Source organism: Tenrec ecaudatus, chromosome 13, assembly GCF_050624435.1.
Source record: "Tenrec ecaudatus isolate mTenEca1 chromosome 13, mTenEca1.hap1, whole genome shotgun sequence".
Lineage (NCBI taxonomy): Eukaryota > Metazoa > Chordata > Mammalia > Afrosoricida > Tenrecidae > Tenrec > Tenrec ecaudatus.
Window position 1 is genome coordinate 86,371,184 of NC_134542.1, and position 22,727 is coordinate 86,393,910.

The 22,727-nt window shown below is 42.1% G+C and overlaps 1 pseudogene; it reads right to left on the minus strand.

Annotated features, from left to right (window-relative positions):
- Positions 1 to 1,040: 1,040 nt before the first annotated feature.
- Positions 1,041 to 1,736, minus strand: LOC142424488 (MARCKS-related protein pseudogene; annotated as a pseudogene).
- Positions 1,737 to 22,727: the final 20,991 nt, after the last annotated feature.

Genomic DNA, 22,727 nt, shown 5'->3' on the forward strand with positions numbered 1-22,727 from the left:
GTTCATTTTAGAGCCAGAAAGTTTTATGAGATTATTTTCCTCTTGTGTATTCTATTGTTTGTAATTTTTCTTTCTTGTAACTATGTTTTCAAATACTTCTTTTACCTTAAATGCTCTATAATATACCTCTTTAGTCTTGGGGCCTTCCACCAAGCAAACCCCTTCATTTACTTAAACCAATTCACATGGGATTGAAAGAACATGAATTATTTGCCATCTAGGACTACTTTATATCTATGATGTCATATCTTCCTTTCTCTAAATTATAGTCATTTTTCTGGGGTACCACCTCAAGTAATCTTGGAAGAAAGGTTATATATTTTTTTTAAGGGACAACATTTATTCCTTTTACAAAGGTGACAGTGAGACCAGGTGGAAGAGAGTGGTTTTAGCAATTAAAATAGAAAAACAAAAGAAGATACAAATCGGGGGTTGGCCATTAAAAGTTATTTACAACGAGAGGGAGGGGGCAGGGAACAGAGGAAAGGAGTTGTTTTCACATTACATCTCTCCCACCCCAAAGCCTAATACTTGCTCACCAAGTCAAAAAAGAGACACAAGTGGATTCACAGCTGAGAGGTTTGAACTTGAGTAAGATGTTTATAAAAACCTAGACGGGACAGTGTCCTCCCCAGCCCTGGGGCCACTAGGCACAGCACAAGAGACTAAAAACTCAACTGGGGGAAAGCTGGTTTTGGAGTGTAGGCACCCCACTTCTGGCTCAGGGACTCGGGGAGCAGGATAAACAAAACCTATTGGATAAGATTTAGGGAAGAAAACCAGCAATTGCTTGTGCAGGGGTAGGGACAGGGAAGGAGGGAGGGCATTTCACATCACTAACCTAACTTGGGGGACTGTAAGGACCATCTTCAACTGGCCCCATGAGGAAGGCCTGATGGATGATGGGAGAATCCACAGGAGGGAGAGGGGACGTGGCTGGGAGGGGGCGACAGCCCCTTCCTTTCTGGGCACAGGAAAGCAGCCGGGGCACCAGGTCCAGGCAGTGACCTCGCAAGGACAGCACAGTTCTTGGAGCTTCGAGATCACCCACCTGCCCCCACCCAGCTACTCATTCTGCTCGCTGGCCGCTGTCGGGCCACTCTCTGGCTCTGAGGGAGTGGACGGCTCAGCAGCCTGGGGCCCTGGCTCTTCTTCCGTGTCTCCTCCCTGAGAGGCGGCACCAGCCTCTGCCCCCTTGGCCTGGGGCTCCTGGCTCTCAGGGGTGGCAGCCTTCCCTTCCAGGGCAGTGCCTTCGTCACTGCAGGCACCCGTCTCCCCCTGCTCTTGCTCTTCCTCTGTGGGGGAGGAGGCCGAGGAGTCCCCCCCACCCTCCTTGCGATTTCTCTTGAAGGACAGGCCGCTCAATTTGAAAGGCTTCTTGAAAGAGAATTTCTTCTTCTTCTTGGGGGTCTCCTTGTGGGGGGCCTCCCCCTTGGCTTCAATGCCCTGGGTGGGGGGTGCTGGCTCGATGGCATCGCCGGTCGCCCCAGCAGCCTCCTCTGTTCCGTTCGCAGGGGCCGACTCCCCTTCACCCTTGGGGGACAAGTCTCCATTGCTTTTCACGTGGCCGTTCTCCTGTCCATTGGCCTTGGCGGGGGAAGCGCCCGCGGCCTCCTCGGCGTTCACGTCGCCCTGGGGAGCCTTAGAGCTCTGGCTGCCCATGCTGGGTGGGGGTCTTCGGGGGCGCCCAGAGCCGCCCCGGGCTCGCGCCGCAGGGATAGTTCGGCGGGGTAGGCCTGGCTCAGAAAGGTTATATTTTAAGAGAACATTTTTAGTCTTTACATGTCTGAAAGTGTCCTGGCTTTATCCTTACAATTATTGATATTTTGAGTGGATATGGAAATTATCTCCTTCTGAAATTTGAGAATTATTCCTTTAACTCTTTAATAACTATTCCAACTATTTTTGTTTTGTTTTTTCACTCGATATTCCATTAGTAGAGTCTTGGAAGGCCAATTGGTGAGATGGTGCAACTCACAGTGAGTGATCAGAACTGGGCCTCAGGCTTTCAAAGGCTGTCACCTTCATAGCAGCAGTCTGCCACTGTTCATGCCCCGAGGTGCCGCTGGCAGTCTCAAACCACCAACGCTTTGATTAGTGCCTGACTGCTTGGCCAGTGTGCCACCAAGGCCCCTGAAGGTACCCTTGAAACATTTAGGTATTTCAACGATGAGAAGCCCAAGAATAAGCAAAATCATTACACTATCACTGATAACCATAGTGATCATGGTAATGATGCTATTCAAAATGATTCAAACAGGGCTCTCTTGACATAAATGCAAATTCCACATCTGTACCAATCTTGAGGTACACAGGATGACAGTAATAATATTGATGTCCTGTTGATGAAATGTCTTGTACTTTGTCCTGTTTGTAGGGAATGAGGCCACGGATTAACATTTTTTAAGGGGTTTGCTTTGTTTTTAAGTTTAAATTTATTTAATGAGGTAGTTGCAAATACCTTACATCTATAGAAGGTAGTTTCCCTTCCAAAGAAATGGGAATGACGTACAGCTGTTATCCTACTTGAATTCAAACTTTATATAGATAATGAGGACGTGTGCATTTTAGAAGCAGAATGGGTCTATTGTTGTCTGCAACAGCAAATGAAGTGTCTCATAAGTAGCAATTCAATTTGTTAATTCAGCTGCACCATCCAATTACCTATGATTCATCTCAATTTAGTACAAACAATAAAAATCTTTAGAAATCTGTGACAAAATGTCTTCTCTAAGTTCCCTAAACACGGGGGGGGGGGAGAGGGGGAGTGGAGTAGGGTGGGATACTATTCTATGTCAGAGTGTGGAAGCAACAGGGCAAAAATCGTTCTAACAGTTGACCACATTTTATCAGGATCAAAATGAGTTTTTGACATGCAGTCAGTTGTGTAGCGTTATTAATAGAAGACATTATTTTTAAAGGAACACCTGATCAAGGAATAGGGGAACTTGGTGGTAACTGAAATTGGCATCCCCTCAAATGCACAGTGTTCCCTTGGAACCATAGGCTTGCCAACTGACCATAGGGCCTGAGCACACAATTCTAAAAGTAGAAAAGGGTAATGAGATGCAGATTTAGCATCCCCAGCCTCCTGTTAAATGACCTAGATGCAAGAATGGCGATGTTTGTCTCATATCTACTCAAAAACTAAGGGATAAAACTAACAGAACCTCTTATTTATTTATTTTTTCAGTGTCAATAGTACTATTATATAATTCAATTCAAATATATCAAGATGTATTGAATTTATGAAACACCATAGGAACAAAAGAAAGGAGGAAGGAAATGTGTGTGGGGGGAGAGGGGAGCAGCAAGAACAGGAATATTAAGAAACAACAATACAGTGCTCAGAAAATATAGCAGCCCATTTAAAATCTAAACAGTAAGAGGTAAAATTTACATGATGACCAGAGCCATAAGACTTTCCATTATTTTTCAAGATAGGTAACATTAGTACAATCCCTTTTGAGGCTGAAGTATCAACAGGATCAAAGAAATATGCCTTAGGGATTCAAACAAATAATTGGAATTCACGATGAGAAATGGAGAATAGATTGTACTGAGCCTTGCAACATATATCATTGTTAATACCTTTAACCCTTAATTCAACACAGAATCTGGAAAATGCCATTTGAATAGAAAAATAAAAGTGACTCGTGATTTAAATTAAGAATAAAAGTTGTCTTGGAGTCCAGCGCAACTAAAGGTGACGTCTTGTGTGTCTCAGAGAACTGTACTTGATGGGATTTGCAAGGTTTTCTAAGTAGACCATCAGAACCTTCTTCTGGGCACTTTTGGGCGACACAAACCGCCAACTTTTCAGTAAGCAGCCAAAAGCATTAAGTGGTCCACCACCCAGGACTTCAGAAGCACAGTATTAAGAAAAAACCGAGAACAAAACTCATTGCCATTGAGCTGACTCAAAAATGACTTGCTTAACCTTTCTGAGTCTTGGTGTTAAAGGCAGCACTGAGATCCATAGAGCAGTCTTGGGTGCAATTTCATGGAAAGAGATCACCACGCCTTTCTACCACAGCAATGGTGGATGGATTTGAACTACCAATCTTCAGGTGAGTAAACCATTTTACCACCCAGGGACTTTGGACTCATTATAAAACGCAAACCAAATTCACTGCCATCAAGTCAATGTTGACACACAGCAACCTTATACAAGAGGGTAGAACTGCCCTGTGAGTTACAGGACTGTAATTATTAACTTGAGCTGAACCTGATCTTTCTCCTGCATAGCAGCTGGCAGTTTCAAACTGCCGACCTTGAGGAATGCAAGGTTTACCTTGAGGAATACCCACCTACCCAAAGCGTAACCACTATGCCAACAGGGCCCCTTGGACACATTACAGGACATATCTAATTCAAATATATATTATAAAATCTAATCAAACATCACTTAGTCTACGCTCAAGTTTATTTTACAAAAATACAAAAGAAAAGCCACAATTTAAAAAACTGCTTTGGTATATTAAACAAAAACATTTAGCAGCAGGAGTCTGCAGAAATCACACAGAACCTAGATGTTAGAGGAAATTTTATTTTGTTAAAGAGTAAAATATCAGTTAAGTGATTCTAAGTTATTTTAGATATTCCATGATATAAAATGCTCCCAAAATAAATCATACTTAAGCTATCCAGAATTGTCAAAATTCCAAAAATTTATAAATATGTAGTTCCTAGCATTATTTTTATAATTTATCAATAGTATATCAATAAAATGGATTATTCATAGTTCAGTTATAACTGTACCTTAGTCATAAACTGAAGTCTGTAATATAGAGATTTTTAGAGATATAAATAATATAGTTTTTAAATATATTAATTAGGATTGAAACAATATTGATTTATAATATTTTTAACTTTTCTTTGTTTTTGCTTGTTAACTTATGTATATTACTCTGTGTTAATTTCTTGGTATATGTTGTTGGGTATCTAAGTAGGGATAAAGTCAATGATGAATGTATTTGAAGAAAACCACTGATTTCCCCAAGTTTAACTGTCTTCTTTGTCAATGCCTTCCTTTTCTAATTTAATGCTATGGCTCTTAAAAGATAAGTATTTTGTGTGTGTGTGTCCAACTCTACGTACCTCAGTTACATTGGAAGACTACATTTGACAACTTGCTTAGCCTTTCTGTGTTTCAACCTCGGTTTCCTCGTACTAATAAAACCTACTATTTCAGTTTGTTATGATTAAGTATCATCGATTCAATACTCATCATGGATATAACACAAATAGTGCCCATAGCAGAGTGTAGGTAATTTTGTTAAATTAAAATAATTTTAAAAGCTTTAAGACTTTGTTCTTAAACTAGATTCAAACAAAAATCTCAAGGCCCTTGAATCAATGCCCACTCATAATGTCAGTATAGAACACAGTGTTTCCAAGACTATAACTCTTTATGGAACCTCTAGTGGCTTAGTGATAACACGTTGGGCTATAATCTACAAGGTCATCAGTTCATATACCATCAACCACTACAGCCGCTCTGTGGGAGAAAAACAGGGCTTTCTACTCCCCAAAAGAGTTGTATCAACTAGACTTGTTGCTCCAAATTTCACTGAACTTCAGAAACACAGTAACTACTGGTACAGAAAAAAACCCTGGACCCATCTTAAGTAACTAAGAATCAGCATCAGTAAAATTGAACAAGCTGTTTTATGTTTTCAACTCTTCAATCATTTTGATTTACAGGCTGGCTTGGTAGCAATTAGACAAATAATACCTTAGGTCAATTTAGCTAGATTTCATACCTTACCAGCATTGTTTTCCTCTTTGATAGCCACAAGTCACTCTCCAAAGCAAATTGGGATTTACTACCCATCAGTTTTACAAAAGAAGTTAAAGAGGATTAATCTTGAAATTTTCTTTCTTTCCTAAAGCAAAATTGCTTTGTCCTAAGGCAAAAAAAAAGTTGTTGTTGATTTTAGGACAGCAGCATAAACTCTTAAGACATTGGAGGTTATCGACTACAGGAAAGGCCAGAGGAGCAAATTCTACAGCCATGCATGTCCTCAACTCACAGTGGGCACCATCTTGTTGCTGGGTTGAGTATATGCCAGCTCATAGCATATACATGTATATGCCAGGGTAGAACTAGTCCATAGGTGTTTCTTGGTTGTAATATTTATAGAGGCAGATCACTAAATCTTTCTCCCATGGAGCCACTGGGTAAATTCAAACGGTCAACTTTTCAGTTAGCAACTGAGCTCTTAACAGCTACAAATCACTGGCCATGTTTTATAGTAAGTACTGCAAAAGAGTAAGTTATCTCCAATACGCATTTCTTTCAATAAACTCAAATGCAGTCAAATGACACTAGAGCAATTTTCTAGCTTCTTTCCTGGGTCCAGATTCTGTTATCCACACTTGCAACTAAAAAAAGGACAGACTAAGTCAGCGGTATTATGTCTCAGAGAGGCTGGGATACAGCTACCATGCTGGCCTGTGCTGTATGGCTGTGGACTGGGAGCAGTGTAAACGATCAGACTAGTTCAGATCAGGCAAGGGTTCCCAAGAACTGTCTACATACAGCGATGAAATAAACAGCACTCTGATAAAATCAGGTTAAATTAGACAAATAGGGATAATGTAGAAAAATGAATAGGAAGCTAAATTTAATCTATTTAAAGAGCTGCTTTTTTGAGATTTCATGTTTCTACTTTAGTTGGGGTTAGAACACCGACTCTTATCAAATGATTCTAATATAAGCAGACTTTTCAAGTAAGGTTTACTCAGCAAAAGAAACCTTCATAAGCCTAGGCTGTTGCCTCATTTTATTTTGCTATTTTGATCTTGTTGTTGTTGAAATTTTACTAGTCAGTGAAAATTTCAGATTGAGAACGATGAGGGGACAGATTTGGGAGCCAGAAAGAACGATAGGGCAGTTGACTGTTACACACACTAGCTTGTGACACTGAGCGCTGAGTGTTCATTACACAATGGGGATGGCTATACAACGTGATAAGACCTGTGGAGCATTTGCTACATTTGAAGACAAACAAAGCACCCAATACATTTTAGTTATTGAAATGAATCCAGAATTTTAACTTCATCATAAGTAAGCTTTGGACAGATGTATTTATTGCCAAGATAGTGATGTTTTGTTTTCGTCTTTTGTTTCATTCTTCAGACTATTGTGGAATCTCGATAGTCATATAACTCCTACCTTCTCCATCATAAGAAGCTAATTATGAATTAAAAACCTCAAGAGGAAATTAAGTCAGTTATTACACTTCTGATCTACAAGAATATGCATAATCCTCCCCATATGTCAAAATTCACTTTATTAGTAAAGAAAAGGTGATCTGCTTTATAATCTATCCAGGAAACTAATATTAGGAGACTATGATGACATTTACTCATATCTGTGAAATCACATTTAGATGATATTTTTAATGTACAGGGGAAGCTTTAAGTTTTTTGTCTAGTTTTTCCCCATAACCAACTCCCCACTGTTCATGCAGTGTCTAGTTACTTAGGAATTTAATCGGTGCGAGTCAGCAATTCATGTACTCAGGCCTAATGACCACCTGCACTTACATAATTTCTTTTTCTCATTAATGTTTTAAATTGTACACCATGGACTGAATTAATGACACTATCAATAAAATCACCGTGTGCTGCAGGGGGGTGAATTATGATTTATAAACAATAAAATCCCAATCCATTCTCTATCATAAAATGATAATGGTGTTACTAAAGTGAACCAAAGACATATGTAAACCATCAATAAATGAATGGATTTGAGACTCATACTTAATTCTAACCCTAACCTAAGAACAATTAGTTCTTATTACACGAGGCCAATGAAGACACAGGTCTGATAGCAAAGTGCAGTGAGGGGAAAAAAAAGAGGAAATAAGCAAAAATATATATGTGTGTGTGTGTCTTTGTTTATACATGTATATATAAGCAGATGCAACAAGGAAGCAGATGGACTCTGGGCCTCTACTTAAAACATACCTCAGTACAAGAACGGTTAGTTCTAATAATGTCGCAATATACGATACTCACATTCCTGACATGATCGCTGAAGATAAAATGGGTGCATAAGCAAATGTAGTGAGAAAGATGATGGTGCCAGGCTATCAAAAGATACAGTACCTGAGGTCTTAAAGGCGTATAGTTAAACATGAGGCCATCTAGCAGAGGAGCAAAAAAGCCCACGTGGAAGAAGCACACCAGCTATGTGATCATGAGGTGTTGATAAGAAGAGGTATTAGAAGTTCCAAAACAAGCAACCAAATCAATGTGAAGGGGTGTGGACGTAAGGGAGATCAAAAACTCATTGTAAGGTAATTAGATAGTCCCTCTTAGAAGGGATACATGGAAGGGATGATAAATCCAGGGTGCGGAATGGCACTGATGAACCACATAATTATCCTCTAGTTCTTTAATATTTCCTCCCTTACTATTATAGTTTTCACTTGTTTTACCTCATTAATCATGGTAGAGCTGCATATGTTCATTTCTATAGTTAAGATCCTTTGGTAGATAAAAGTCAACAGTAACAGGAGTAAGGGGTCCCTGAGGGTACGGGCAGAGTGGGGGTGGGGTTGTGGAATGGGGAGCTGACAGCACTGATGACTGTATAACCCCACTTGATGGGCTTCAACAACAGAACTGTATGTAAATGGATATATTGGATTGTGTAAGATATGGCAAACCAGAAAGAGAGAGAGAGAGAGAGGAAGGAAGGAAGGAAGGAAGGAAGGAAGGAAGGAAGGAAGGAAGGAAGGAAGGAAGGAAGGAAGGAAGGTAGGAGAGATATGGTGGGGGAGGGAGGGGATAAAGGGAGCTGATATCAAGGAGTTCAAGAAGAGAGAAAATGTTTGAAACTGAATGTGGTAGCATTTTTACAACTTTGCTTGATGTGATTGAACTTTGGAATGTCATGATATCTGTTAGACTGCTCAATAAAATGATAACAATAAAAGAATAGCATCTGAGGTTTTGAAGTCTTGCCTTCAAATAAGCAGTCATCTAAGTGAGGCATCAATTAAGTCTGCACGGGCGAAGCACACCAGCCTGTGTGACCAAAGATTGTAAATCATGAAATCCAAATCTAAAGGAGGAAAAGGACTCAATTATGGCACCCAGTGTGCCCAGGCAATGACGACAGTGGAAGCCCAAATCTATTCGCAGGCCCCATGGGTGAACCTCCAGGGAATGCCCTCCGATCAAGTGAGCAGCCTTGCTATCCAGCAGAGAGCACTGTAAAGCTATTCCGACAGATGCCGTTAGGTTAAAATGAAACACTTCATCCTTTGATTCCCCTTTTGATCCATTTTAAAGTTTTTCTATTTTTAACATTTTCTGCTTTCTTTTAAAATGAGATTTTTCTGTTTTGTCCATTCATTGTTGTTGGATTTTTTGTTTACTTTCTGTTTGTTTTGAATGGTTTTCTGTATACAAAAACCACTACACAGTAACTGAATTAATAGTTACTTAGGGGATTGGCAAAGAAGGTTGGCGGAAAATGAGGCATGAACAACAATAAGTGTGAGGAGAAAATGTTCTGATATTGTGGTGTTGACTGTGCACTTATTAATATGACTGATTGGTTCACGGTACAATAGGTGAAGTATATGTCAATAAGACCTATTTTTACATTCTTTTCTGTTTATCTTCACAACACCACATGCATTATGCTCACCAAAAGCATCAATTAACATTTAATCACACTCTTCCTATAACGCTCTACAAGTGCTTAAATAAGATTGAAGTGACAATACAATATAGTTTAATGTATGAAACAGAGTCCCAATTAATTCACCACCACAATGAAAACCAGGATATAACTTGGCCAGCCCCCCTCTATCTTAACAGTGGGCACTTCCAAAAAGATAATAATACAAAGGAATCCTGACTTTTTGATACAGACACTGTATTTAATATTCTCACATAACCTATAACTTGGCACAAATATGTCCCTTCCTAAGATGAAAATGGTAATTGTCTTCTACATCCCTTTCAAGATTTCTTGGGAGAATTAAAAATTAATAACCCACAGTGTTTTGTCCTATTAGGAAGAGAGAACAATAGTTCCACATTACAGCAGGGTAGCCTTCAAAAGAATGAAAAATCTCAGCAAAGAGTTCATAAGGATGACAATTTTGTGGATATTTGAGTGATGTTGGGCCCTTGGAAGAAAGGCAGGCTCCCTCTAGCATATCTTTACCCTTTAGAATTTTAGCTGCAACAATCTGTTAATAGCTTGTGACACAGACCCATAAAAGTTAAGCATCTCACCAGAAATAAATAGGTCCTGAGATATACCAAGAAAGCACACCTGTAATAGCCACAGCTGAAAAGTATTTCCAGCTAACACCTTTAACAAGAGGCATTAGAAAATAGATTAGTCAGAATCATTCCAGTGTTTGTAACCACCTGTTAGCATTTCTTAGTAATCAAACTAAGCCGATTTAATAAATTATTATTAACCCACTACATTGAAAAGATGGAAATAGGTTTAAATCTAAAGCAAGAGAAACAAGTACCCAATGAATTGTCTGTTTGGTTTATAATTCTGCTCCCAAAGACAAGTGCAGTGTCTCAAATGAATGACCAATTATTATTGAATTTTCATGCATAATAATTTGTGCCTAATTTCTTTGAATTCTCTAAGCATTCAATTTCATGACAGAATTCTAGACTCTTCAAAATATATCTGTCTGTAAGTCAGTAAAAAAAGAGCTTAATTAACACTGTGTCTTAAGATAGGAATTTTAAGTGTAAATCTAATCTACTAAAATCAGAAACAGTTTTTTAAATGATGTTAATATTTTCAGACATATGCTCTGGGTGTATGTGTACACACACATGATGTAGCTGATATTCAAAAATGCCAAGTTAAATAGAGTCAACATTGAGCATATATGCTTAGGTTTTGATTTGCGGTTCCAAAGGTGTTTACTCTCAGATTAGCAGAAGGATTTAGACTTACCTATTAAAATCCTTTGATATTAGGTACTCAGACTTCAAAGTTGCAATCTCATTATATCCCTTAGTTTTAAGATGCCTAAATAGTCCCACTGACAAAGACACAACCCCAAGGAAAGTGGTTTATTGAAAGCCACAATCAACAGTCTGGTTATAACAAGATGTGTCACTGGATAATAAAATGTCTAATAAGGCCAGTGAGTTAGAAGGCAAGACTCTAGGGAGTGTTCATTTTTGGAAAACACAATGAGCACTCATCAGCAATATGGCATTGTGCTTTTTTCACGTAGTTCTTAGTTCCATTCATGTTTTCGGCCGATGACTCATTTTCCTTACTCTCATCACTTAGGACAACAGTAGAGCTAGCCCAGTTTGCCCAATTAGAAAGGAAAACCACTAAGAATGATCTCTTAGCTGCTTTTGCTCGCACCCTCCCCTAAAATTCCAAAGTCTTGATTAAGGGTATTATCCCTATTAAAGAGAACTGTTCGTGTTGGAACCACCACTTCTAAAAAGCAGGTTGACAATGATGGAAACCTTCCCTCTGACACAACTGCCTAGCCGGAAATAAACACACATTTTGAGTTAAATGTGTGTCATTAAATCCATAAGAAATCAGAAGACACCTCATCCACCAGAAATACCACCTTTTTAAATACAGCTTTTAAATGCAAAGGTTAGGTAGATGAGGCTATCAAGTGATTTATAAGTAATATTCTATAAGCAAGTTGCCTTGCAATAATATTGCACAGAACCATGGTAAATCTCCAACTATTTTAGGAGGCCACCAGTATATTATTAAAAAAATAGCCAATGGAGTCCCCTCAACATCGTTCATCAGGAAGGTTGTCTCCAGGTATTTTGGCAATATTTTTATATGCATCTTGTATCACACTATATTTGAAGCACTAATGAAACCTATAAATTATCTAGGGTAAGTGATGCAGTTCATAGATCGATTTATAGCTCCAAAATATCTTAAGGTGACACATCTGTTCTTTGCATTGAAATGTCAAGTTTTCACCTATGAAGAGCTACACAAAGGTATTCAACCAAAATTGTGTCATGCCCCAGTTTACTTTCAGGTAAGACGATGGAGGGATGGCATTCAGCAGTTCCTCTGCACTCATTCCTTTGGTTCTGTGATGGCTATCAAAGAACACTTGTCAAATTAAAAACTTGCAGAGGGGGCAAAAGTACAGTGGAGTTTCAAACAGCTTCATTCAACCCTCTTCTGAGAATGTGCACTTAATATACTGAATCAGAAGCTATGCTTGAACAGATTCTTATACAGAGATATTGCCTCATAAGATTCTAAAAGGTAGATCCTGATTTAATAAGTCTGTGGTGGAAATGCAAATTTTCAGCAGGTGGTCAACTAGAATGAACCGGTTTGAAGCCCTGCAAGCTAGCTTAAATAGAGCAGTGGGCTCCTGTTTCTATATCCCATCTACTAGTCCTCAATTCTCATCCATAAATGACTAAATAAAACAGAGACGAGCTATCATTCAGCTTCTAGGGTTAGGTTCATTGGCACAGTCCATGACAGCTGCCTATAGTCAACTATCCAAGTTCCCCTTGACCACTCACTTCCTTCCCCCACTGCAGGAGGATCTGCAAATGTAACACAATCTACATCCCTGTCTAATCCCCCCCACACACACTCCAAATTACTTCACCAACACTTTGCTTTCTTCCACTCCAACCAAGCCTGATAGGAGACTTCAGGGTTCTGTGTATCCAAACAGGTAAACCCTCGAATGGGATAAGCAGTATAGAAATGGCGAATTTAAGACAGTTCCTTAAACAAGTAAAAACAACCACGGAAAACTGTCAGTTGGGTTGAAGGTGGGAATGGGCAAGCAGAACTCCTGTGAAATCCTAGTTTGTGGCGAACAATACAGAAAAATATCTCCTTGTCTTCTAAGTCGCCTTAGGCTATGAAAAGTCTCGAGATCTGTCCTTTGAAAACACACGAGCAGGCTTTCCATGCCAAGGAGGAGGAGTTGCTAGAGAGCAACAAGGGATCAGCTAAGGGAAGATTAGCAATGCAATTCCAGTCAAGACAAGGAAAAAGACAGGCGTGGGGAAGAATGGTCCAGGAGAGGAGAGGCTCAAAGCAGGGGTCGCTAAAAGGCTGGGCTGCCTTCTCCATACTCTCAAACCCGTGGTTGTCTAGAACACTGGAGGGCAAGAACGCCAAAACGTGCTTATGCACGCGCGCGCGTGTACACACACACGCGCGCAAACACACACACGCAAAAAGGGGGAGACAGAGAGCAGACACTTTGGAGTCCTCATATAAAGGTTGCTGAAAATCTGAGGTCTCTGAGGAAACATTCCATTTCAGGGGGCTGGAGCAGAGCAGCCAAAAACCTTTCAAAATACACCCAGTAGGCGGTTTCCGGGCGGAACCTGGGATTTCTCCCCTGGAAACCGCTTTCCCAAGGCTGAGCGCAAGGTAGTTGGAGGCAGACCTGGCTCCTCTGTCCCTGTGCTCTCATCCCTCCTCTGCTGACACCACCTTTGCCCCAATCTCTTCTGACGTTAGTATCCTCCCGGCTGCCTGTAGCTTCTGCTTCTGCCCGCTGGTTCATCTCCAGCTGATGCAGACCGTGACTTCTCCCCCTGAAGACTCAACTGTGGAAGCTCGCAAAACGGTCGCTGTGCCCACGGAGAGTCTCCCTGCGCTCTGACCCGCAGCAGCGCGGCGCCTTCGGACTGGGGAGCAGACGAGGCGCCCTCCCCTCTGCCTCCAGTGCCGCTCACTTAGCTCAAGACTCCGCAACAGCCCCACAGAGGCTGGTCCATGACACGTCGGTCCCAGACGTGCCGGAGCTGCCCCTGGAGCCCAAGCGTCTTGGGATCGGATCCGGGAGCTGAAGCAGGGGGATCGCAGAAGGGGAGTTGGAAGAGCGGCAGGGAAAGGCAGAAAGATGAGAAAATATTACCCGACAGAGAATCAGCTGCAAAGATAGAAGAGACGGGCCGTAGAGACGTCCCAACAGAGACAGGTGGGGGGGAGTCAGAGACACAGAGAGAGGGAGAGGGAGACGCGCAGGGAGAGGTACAGAGGGGAGAAAGCACCCTTTGAGGTAGACGCCCGACACCCCGAGCTCGCCGGGAACCCCAACGTAGAAACGCTCACCCGCCGGCTGCTGCTGCTTGGACAAAGTTGCCGGGCGGGAAGGTCAAGGCACTCCCGCCGCCAAGGGCCACCGGGACGCAGGGGGCGCGGACGCCCTCCGCTCCGGCGAGTGGCAGCGAAAGGCTCCGGAGAGGGCAGGGCGCGGCAGAAAGTTCTGCGCCTCGCGGTCCCCGCGCCGCGCCGGCGGACCCGGGGAAGCGCGCTCGGGGCGCTGGGGCGCCCGCCGCGTCTGCTGTGCCCGCAGCCCTGTCCTGGGACCAGCCGGGGCGCACGGCTCCGCACGCCCGCGCTCGCCGCACGACTTTGCCCCGGCACTTTGGCCGCGGGGCTGCGCTCGCCTCAGCCGAGTATGAAGCAGCGAGGCAGACGGAGCCCTGCGGTCCGCGGCCAAGGTCCCCAAAAAGAGGCACCGGCGTCCACGCACGGAGTCCCCACCCGGGTCTTGCCGACGCGCCGCCGAGCCCGCGCTCACCTGGAGTCGGCCGGCTCCCGCCCGCGCCGCGGTTTTCACACTTCCCGTTGAGCCGAGCGAGCCGCCTCCGGCTGCGGCCAGCCCCGGAGAGGAGCCCTCATAGCGCGGCGGCGGCGGGCTGGCAGGCGGGGCGCGCGCGGCCGACGGAGCGCAGGAGACGGAGCGAGGGCTCCGGGCACACTCGTCACCTCAGCAAAGCCGCCGCCGCCGCCGCCTGGTCACTTCGCCCCCGCCCCCTGACCCCCTCCCTCGCAGCCCCTCCTCCTCGCAGCCCCTCCTCCTCGCAGCCCCTCCCCCTCCAGCAGCCCCAGCCTGGAGGCCTCTCACTGGGCCGGTATCATTTACGTAACCAGCACCCCCAACCCGGCTCCCTCCTCCCTCCAGCTTCTCCCGGGCTGGGGCGCTGCGCACCGAGCGCGCTCCAGCTGCTCCGGGAGCAGCCGCTTCTGCGATGTGCACAAGTCCCGCGATACTTGGCAGGCACGGCCCCCGAGAACCACCGAGGGGTCTGTTCTGGTCCTCCGAGAGTGACGCGCCACCCCGACTACCCCGGGGACCCGTCCCCAGCCGGCAGGCTTACTCCGCGGTCGACGCTCAGACCTGCGAGCCTCCGACTGGGCGGTTGGGGCATCAGGAACTGCCCTCGGGGAAAGTTCGGGGAACCCCATCCCGCAGTCCTCTCTCCAATGAAATGATGCTCGGAGGACTTGAGGTTTTGGCGCCCTGAGATAGAAAGGACAGACAGAAGATGTCCTGTTGCCCATTCAAGTTTACCCATCCAGAGGCGATGCCTGCGTTGCGGTAGGCAGCGGCTGCTGCCACCGAATGCGCCGTAAGAGAACTGGAACCACAGAGTGCTGCCCTACGTTGTGGATTTCTGTGGAGAGTGAAAGACCAAAGGCAGACTTTGACTGGTTCTGGGAAGGAGACCTAAAAATTCCCTGCTCAGTCGGGAAGGTATCCTTTCATTGCTTAACAGACATTCACATGCTCAGAAGCCCGATGCTTTTATTTCTAAGTAAAGTTTGGGCAAGCTGAAAGTCCATGATACTTGCTGAGTTAAATTCACGGAAGGGTCTTAAAACAGTGCCTGCCTCAGGGATGCCTTCAGACTCCACTTGATCAAGTTCAGACCAACTGGATGTCTATGAGTTTTAAACTTTGAGTAACTGGTGGGGGGACGGGGGGCAGGATCTATTTCCCAACTGCCATGCGAACTCTTTTAAAAAACTGGATGGCTGAATTCAAGTCCCTACTTTGCCATTGATTCCCTGTTTCCTCTGGGCTCCCTACAGTGGCTGAAGTTTCTTCAGTCTCCGATTTCTTACATGAAAGGAGTGATATAAGGGTCCATTCATTCTCAAAAAGTGCCTTCGCATGTGCTTTCGCTCTCCTTTCTAAATCGCATGTTGGGGTTTGTGGGGTGTTTTTGGCAAAATGTTGTTTTCCTTGTTAGGTGCCATCCAGTGGTTTCAGACCCACAGCGACCCTGTGCACAGGAAATGAAAATGTGCCCCCTTCACAATTGCTCCTCTGCTCGAGCCCATTGGTGCAGACACTTCGTGACAACTCATTGACGGCCTTCCTCTTTTCCCAGCCCCTCTACTTTACTAAGCCTGCCGTCCTATGGAGACTGGTCTCTCCTGACAACATGTCTAAAATGTGTGAGATGAAGTCTCCCTATTCATGCCTCTGAGCAGAAGTCTGGCCATACTTCTTCCTAGAGAGATGTATTGGTCCTGTTAGTGGTCCATGGTACTTTCAATAATCTTTTCCAGCATCATAATTCAAACTCATTAACTCTTCTTTGGTCTTCTTTATCCAATGTGCAACTTTCACATGCATAATGAGGCAACTGAGAATACCATTGCGGATCAGCCACACCTTAGTCCTTAAAATAACATCCTTGCTTTTCACTATAAAGAAAGAGGTTTTCTGCAGCAGATTTACCCAGTGCAATCCATCATTTGATCTCTTGACTGCTGCTTCCATGAGCATTGATGATGGATCCAAACAAGACAAAGTCCTTGACAACTTCTGTCTTTTCTCCACTTATCATGAGGTTACCAATGGATCTAGTTACATTGAGTTGTCATCCATACTGAAGGCTGCAATCTGGGATCTTCAACATCAAGTGCTTCAAGCAATCTTCACATTCAGCAAGCAAGCTGTGTCATCTGCATCTCACAGGTTGCTAACAACCCTTCCACTAATCCTGATGCTGCGTTCTTTTTCAGAGAATCCAGTTTCTCTGATGATTTACTCAGCATATATAGATTGAATAAGTATGGTGAGAGGATACAACTCTGATATATTTCTTGATTTTAAAGCATGCAAAATTCTTTTGTTCTATGCACACAACTGCCTCTTGATCCTTACAAAATTTTGGCATGACCACAATGAAGTGTTCTTGAATTGCCATTCTTTTCAAGACCATCCACATACTAGCTCTGTATTTCATGGTCTCTTCTGACTCCAGCCTGAACTGCTTACACCTCTCTATCAATATAATGCTACAACCATTGTTGGGTGATCTTCAGTAACATTTTATTTGCATGTGATATCAATTCTGTTTGGTGATTTTTATTTGGAATGAATAGAAATATGGATCTCTCCCAATCAGTTGGCCAAGTAGCTGTCTTCCTAATTCCTGGCATAAAGGATTAAGTATTTCCAGTGCTTCAATAGCATGTTAAAACATTTCAGTTGATATTTCATCTATTCCTGGATCCTTGTATTTGGCTAGTGTGTTCATGCAGCTTTAAAGTCTTCCTTCAGCACCACTGGTTCCTATGCTACCTCCTGAGGTGCTGGAATGTTGGCTTCTCTTTGGTACAGTGATTCTGTGTCTTTCCATGTTCTTTTGATGCTTTCTGAACCACTAAGTAGTTTGTCCACAGAATCTTTCAACCCAAGGCTTGGAATTTCTCTTGAGTTAATACAGTTTAAGATGTGCTAAGCATGTTCTTCCTTTTTGCTTTTCTAACTCTTGGTCTTTGCAAATTTTATTATAATATTTGACTTTGTCTTCCCAAACTGGCCTTTTGACATTTTCTATTCAACTCTCTGACTTCATAATTTCTGCCATTTGTCTAAGCTACTCTATAATAAGTGCAAATTTCAGAGTCCCTTCTGGCATCCACTTTGATCTTTTCTTTCTTTCTTGTATTTTAACAACCTTTTGTTGCTTCATGAATGATCTTCTTGCTGTGCTCCCATAGCTCATCAGGCCTTTTGTCATTAGTTTTCAGTGAGGCACGTCTGTTCTTGAGATGTTCTTGATATGCAGGTGGGACAGGGTGAACGACATACTTAGCCTCTTGTGAACGTGATTTAATTTTCTTCAGCATCAACCTGAACTTTCATATGAGCGACTGAGTCTGTTCCACAGTCAGGCCTTGGCCTGGTTTTAGCTGCTGGTATTGAGCTGCTCCATCATCTCTTTCCACAGATGTATTCAATATGATTTCTGTGTATTCCATCTGAAGAAGTGCTTGTATATAGACAGCATTTTATTGTTGAAGAAAGGCATTTGCTAGGAAAAAGATGTTGGCTTGAAAAATTGTATCTTGGGATTTCCACCCTCATTTCTATCATGAAGACCATATTCTCTAACTACTGGTCTTTCCTATCTGTTTCAAATTTGCTTCCAATCACTAATAATCAGCACTAATAATACATCTTGGTTACATGTTTCATCAATTTCAGACTGAAGATGTTAGCAGAATTCTTTGATTTCTTCATCATTAGCTTTGGTTATTAGTGCATAAATTTGAATAATAGTTATATTGATTGGATTCCCTTGAAGGTAGATATGTATAATCCTATTGCAGGGATTAGATAGACCTTAATATGTACTTTTGACAATAAATGTAATACCATTCCTCTGAATTGTGTCATGCCTGGCATAGTAAACCATATGCTTTTTCTGATTCAAAATAGCCAATACCAGTCCATTTCAGGTCGCTAAACATAACCACTATGCTGGTTGGATCACTTCCTGGACTCTGGGATGACCTAATTCACATGTCTAGTGGCTGGCATGCGTTATTAATGTTGAGAGGCCAGCTCAACAGGGAGAGTTCATTTTGTTCAACTTGATCTACCATCCTCCAGTAGGTTAGTTCTGTCTTCACTGATAGCATTTGCCAACTTTCAAAACACCCCTCAGACACACATTTACTTATCAGTGTCCCATTAGCCCAAGGAAATCAGATGGTGGAGGCTTGTTTGTAGGGGTGGAGGAACATATTCCATATCCCAGTGACTAAACTTGCAAACATTTTATAAAGGAGATATACGCACAAATAGGAATCATTTGAGACCATTTTTTAAAGTATACATTACGATACACTATTCTGGAGTACAACAGAATAAAAAAAATATGATATAGTGGACAACTCTGATAGATAATCTGGTAGTTTAGCCAAGCCATCAAGATTAATAGAACCAGGTGGCATCATGTTTCATATTATGTCCTGCACTGAAAAGAACATGATATTATGTGTTTGATATTGTTACCAACCTAGGTCTCACTCAGAAAAATTGAGAAACAAAGATAGAGACTATGTAAAAGTAAAAGAAAAAAACTTTAGTTAATCAAGCAAGGATCAAACATGGGCTAATCGCTAAGGTAAGCTACTGTAAAAGAGGATTACAGTTTTATTTTATTTTACTTTTGTCTTTAAAATGCTTTATCGAATCCTGTATTTCTTTTTTTTTGTAGGGAAGATTTTTTTTATTTTTTATTTTAACAATTTATTGGGGCTCATACAATTCTTTTCACAGTTCATACATATACATACATCAATTGTATAAAGCACATCTGTACAGTCTTTGCCCTAATCATTTTTTTCTCTTTTCTTCTTTTACATTTTATTAGGGACTCATACAACTCTTACCACAATCCATACATATACATACATCAATTGTATAAAGCACATCCATACATTCTCTGCCCCAAACATTCTCAAGGCATTTGCTCTCCACTTAAGCCCCTTGCATCAGGTCCTCTTTTTTTTCCCCCCTCCCTCCCCATTCCCCCCTCCCTCATATGCCCTTGGTAATTTATACATCGTTGTTTTGTCATATCTTGCCCTATCCGGAGTCTCCCTTCCCCCCTTCTCTGCTGTTCCTCTCCCAGGGAAGAGGTCACATGTGGATCCTTGTAATCACTTCCCCCTTTCCAACCCACTCACCCTCCACTCTCCCAGCATCGTCCCTCACACCCTTGGTCCTTAAGGTATCATCCACCCTGGATTCCCTGTACCTCCAACCCTCATATGCACCAGTGTACAGCCTCTGTCCTATCCAGCCCTGCAAGGTAGAATTCGGATCATGGTAGTTGGGGGGAGGAAGCATCCAGGATCTGGGAGAAAGCTGTGTTCTTCATCGGTACTACCTCACACCCTAATTAACCCATCTCTTCTCCTAAACCCCTCTATGAGGGGATCTCCATTGGTCGACACTTGGGCCTTGGGTCTCCACTCTGCACTTCCCCCTTCATTTAATATGGTATATATATACATATACACATATATACACATACATACACACACTTATATCTTTTTTTGTTGTTGTTGCATGATGCCTTATACCTGGTCCCTTGGCACCTCGTGATCGCACTGGCCGGTGTGCTTCTTCCATGTGGGCTTCTTTGCTTCTGAGCTAGATGGCCGCTTGTTCACCTTCAAGCCTTTAAGACCCCAGACACTATCTCTTTTGATAGCCGGGCACCATCAGCTTTCTTCACCACATTTGCTTATGCACCCATTTGTCTTCAGCGATCCTATCATGGAGGTGTGCAGTCAATGATATGATTTTTTGTTCTTTGATGCCTGGTAACTGATCCCTTTGGGACCACTCGATCACACAGGCTGGTGTGTTCTTCCATGTGGACTTTGTTGCTTCTGAGCTAGATGGCCGCTTGTTTATCTTCAAGCCTTTAAGACCCCAGTCACTATCTCTTTTGATAGCCGGGCACCATCAGCTTTCTTCACCACATTTACTTGTTCACCCACTTTGGCTCCAGCCGTTGTGTCAGGAGAGTGAGCATCATAGAGTTCCAATTTAATAAAAGAAGGTATTCATGCATTGAGGGAGTGTTTGAGTAGAGGCCCAAGGTCCTTCCGCCACCTTAATATTTGACCTATAAATATAGACACATAGATCTATTTCCCCATCCTCCTATATATATTTGCATGTACATGTCTTTGTCTAGACTTCCATGAATGCCCTTTGACTCCTAACTCTTTCCTCCATCTCCCTTGACTTTCCTCCTGCCCTACTACCAGAATCCTGTATTTCTGACTCACGTTAGAGTTCTATACTTTCACACCAAGACATTAATTGAGAGGTTTATGAATATGTAACAGATTTCACAGAACGATCATAAATATGCATAGGGTAGCATTATATGTCTTGACAGGATATGCCTTAACGAACCCCTTGCTTTCAAAAGTCTTCTGAGTTGGATTGGTGATGTCTTTCCAGCGTCTATTAGTTCCTTAACCAAACTCCTTTTGTTCTGAGGTGGCCTGAGGATTATAATTGCCTTCTTGCACATGCTCAGTGGTCCAGGTCTGATCATAAATGATGTCCATTTGCTGTGATGAGATACTTTCCCTGGAAGCAAAGGGTTGAAAAGAGATAGATCATCAGGAAAGAAAGTATAGGTTGATTATGGGCAGTATAGGAGGTATATCCCAACACCTGTGACAATCTCTCATATCCTAAGAGCAGCCTCCTTTGGCAAGAAGCTGTGGAATTTACTTACAAAGGCTGAGCAGGTTGCTGACTGGTCTCTGTATTTTAGCTAAAAGTCATAATGTAATGTACTTCTGAAGAAACTGAGAAAAATACAAATTCAGGGAAATCTCCACAAAATATCCTGTGTCTGTTGTTTCAGAATGGCTTGTCTTGAAAATCACAGATGAGGAATTGTTTAAGGAAAAAAGAGATTAAAGAGACTTCCGTTCTAACAGTAATACCCTATGAGGCTGACACTGATCAACAGAATTGCATGATCTTTCAGCTGAGGAGACTAGAAGTCCAAATTCAGAGTGTTAACTGTAGGCGCGGGCTTTCTTTCTCTGATGGATCACAGAGAAAGTCTTATACATGAGTCCTTGCTGATTTGATGTAGCATGAAATCTACTTTCTCCTATCTTTGCTTGTACTAAATTCTACTTTTTATGTCTCAAATGGCTTAAAACTCAGCATGATAGGGCCTGATTAACATAGCAAAGAAAACCCATTTCCCAATGATAATTTTACCATTGTTATAGGGATTAAGATTTACAACACATATGTTGGGGGGGGCATAATTTGACACCTTGTACATGACTACTAAATGCAATATATAATCCAGAATTGGAACCTTGACAGGGAAAATAGCTATCAAAGACATTATTGAAATAATAGTGAAAATGTGAATGAAACCTCCAATATCTAAACTTAGACTATTGTTAATGTTAAATTATATAAGTTTTATATTAACTTTAAATCACTGTATTTTAATCATTTTTACTATTGGATTTGAGAAAGCAATTGCTTTTAATAAATGCATACAAAATATCTTCGATTAAAAAGAGTATGAATCCCATAAATTATTTGCAAACTGTTCAAAAATACATAGAGAGAGGCCAGGTTAATTGGACTGATTGTGCCAAGAGGAGCCGCTGAGATTATTGCTCTACAATACTCTTTTCATCTAGAATTGAAACCAATCCCCGAGGCCACATTTCAGCCAAACTATATATTGGATTATAAAATAAGCAATATCACCTATGGTTAATGTAGCTCTGCATTTAACTACGTGAGCAAACTGCCATTTATCCAGAAGCAAAGGTGAGAAGGCAAAGAGGGAAAGGGAACCTGTATCAATGGAAACAGAATAGAAATAATAAGAATACTGACACACTGTGAAAATTACAAATGAGGTAGAACAATTTGCTTAAAAATTGTTAAATGTGAATAAAATTCATGGTGCGAGTTTTCACCTAAAAATAAAATGTTATCTATGTAGATGTATGTATGCATACTCACAGAAAGAGAATGATGTAGCCAATGAAATGAACTGTTAACAACTGGTAAGTATGATGGAAGAATATGTAGGAATATTTTGTAATCATTTAATTGCATTTCTTTTAC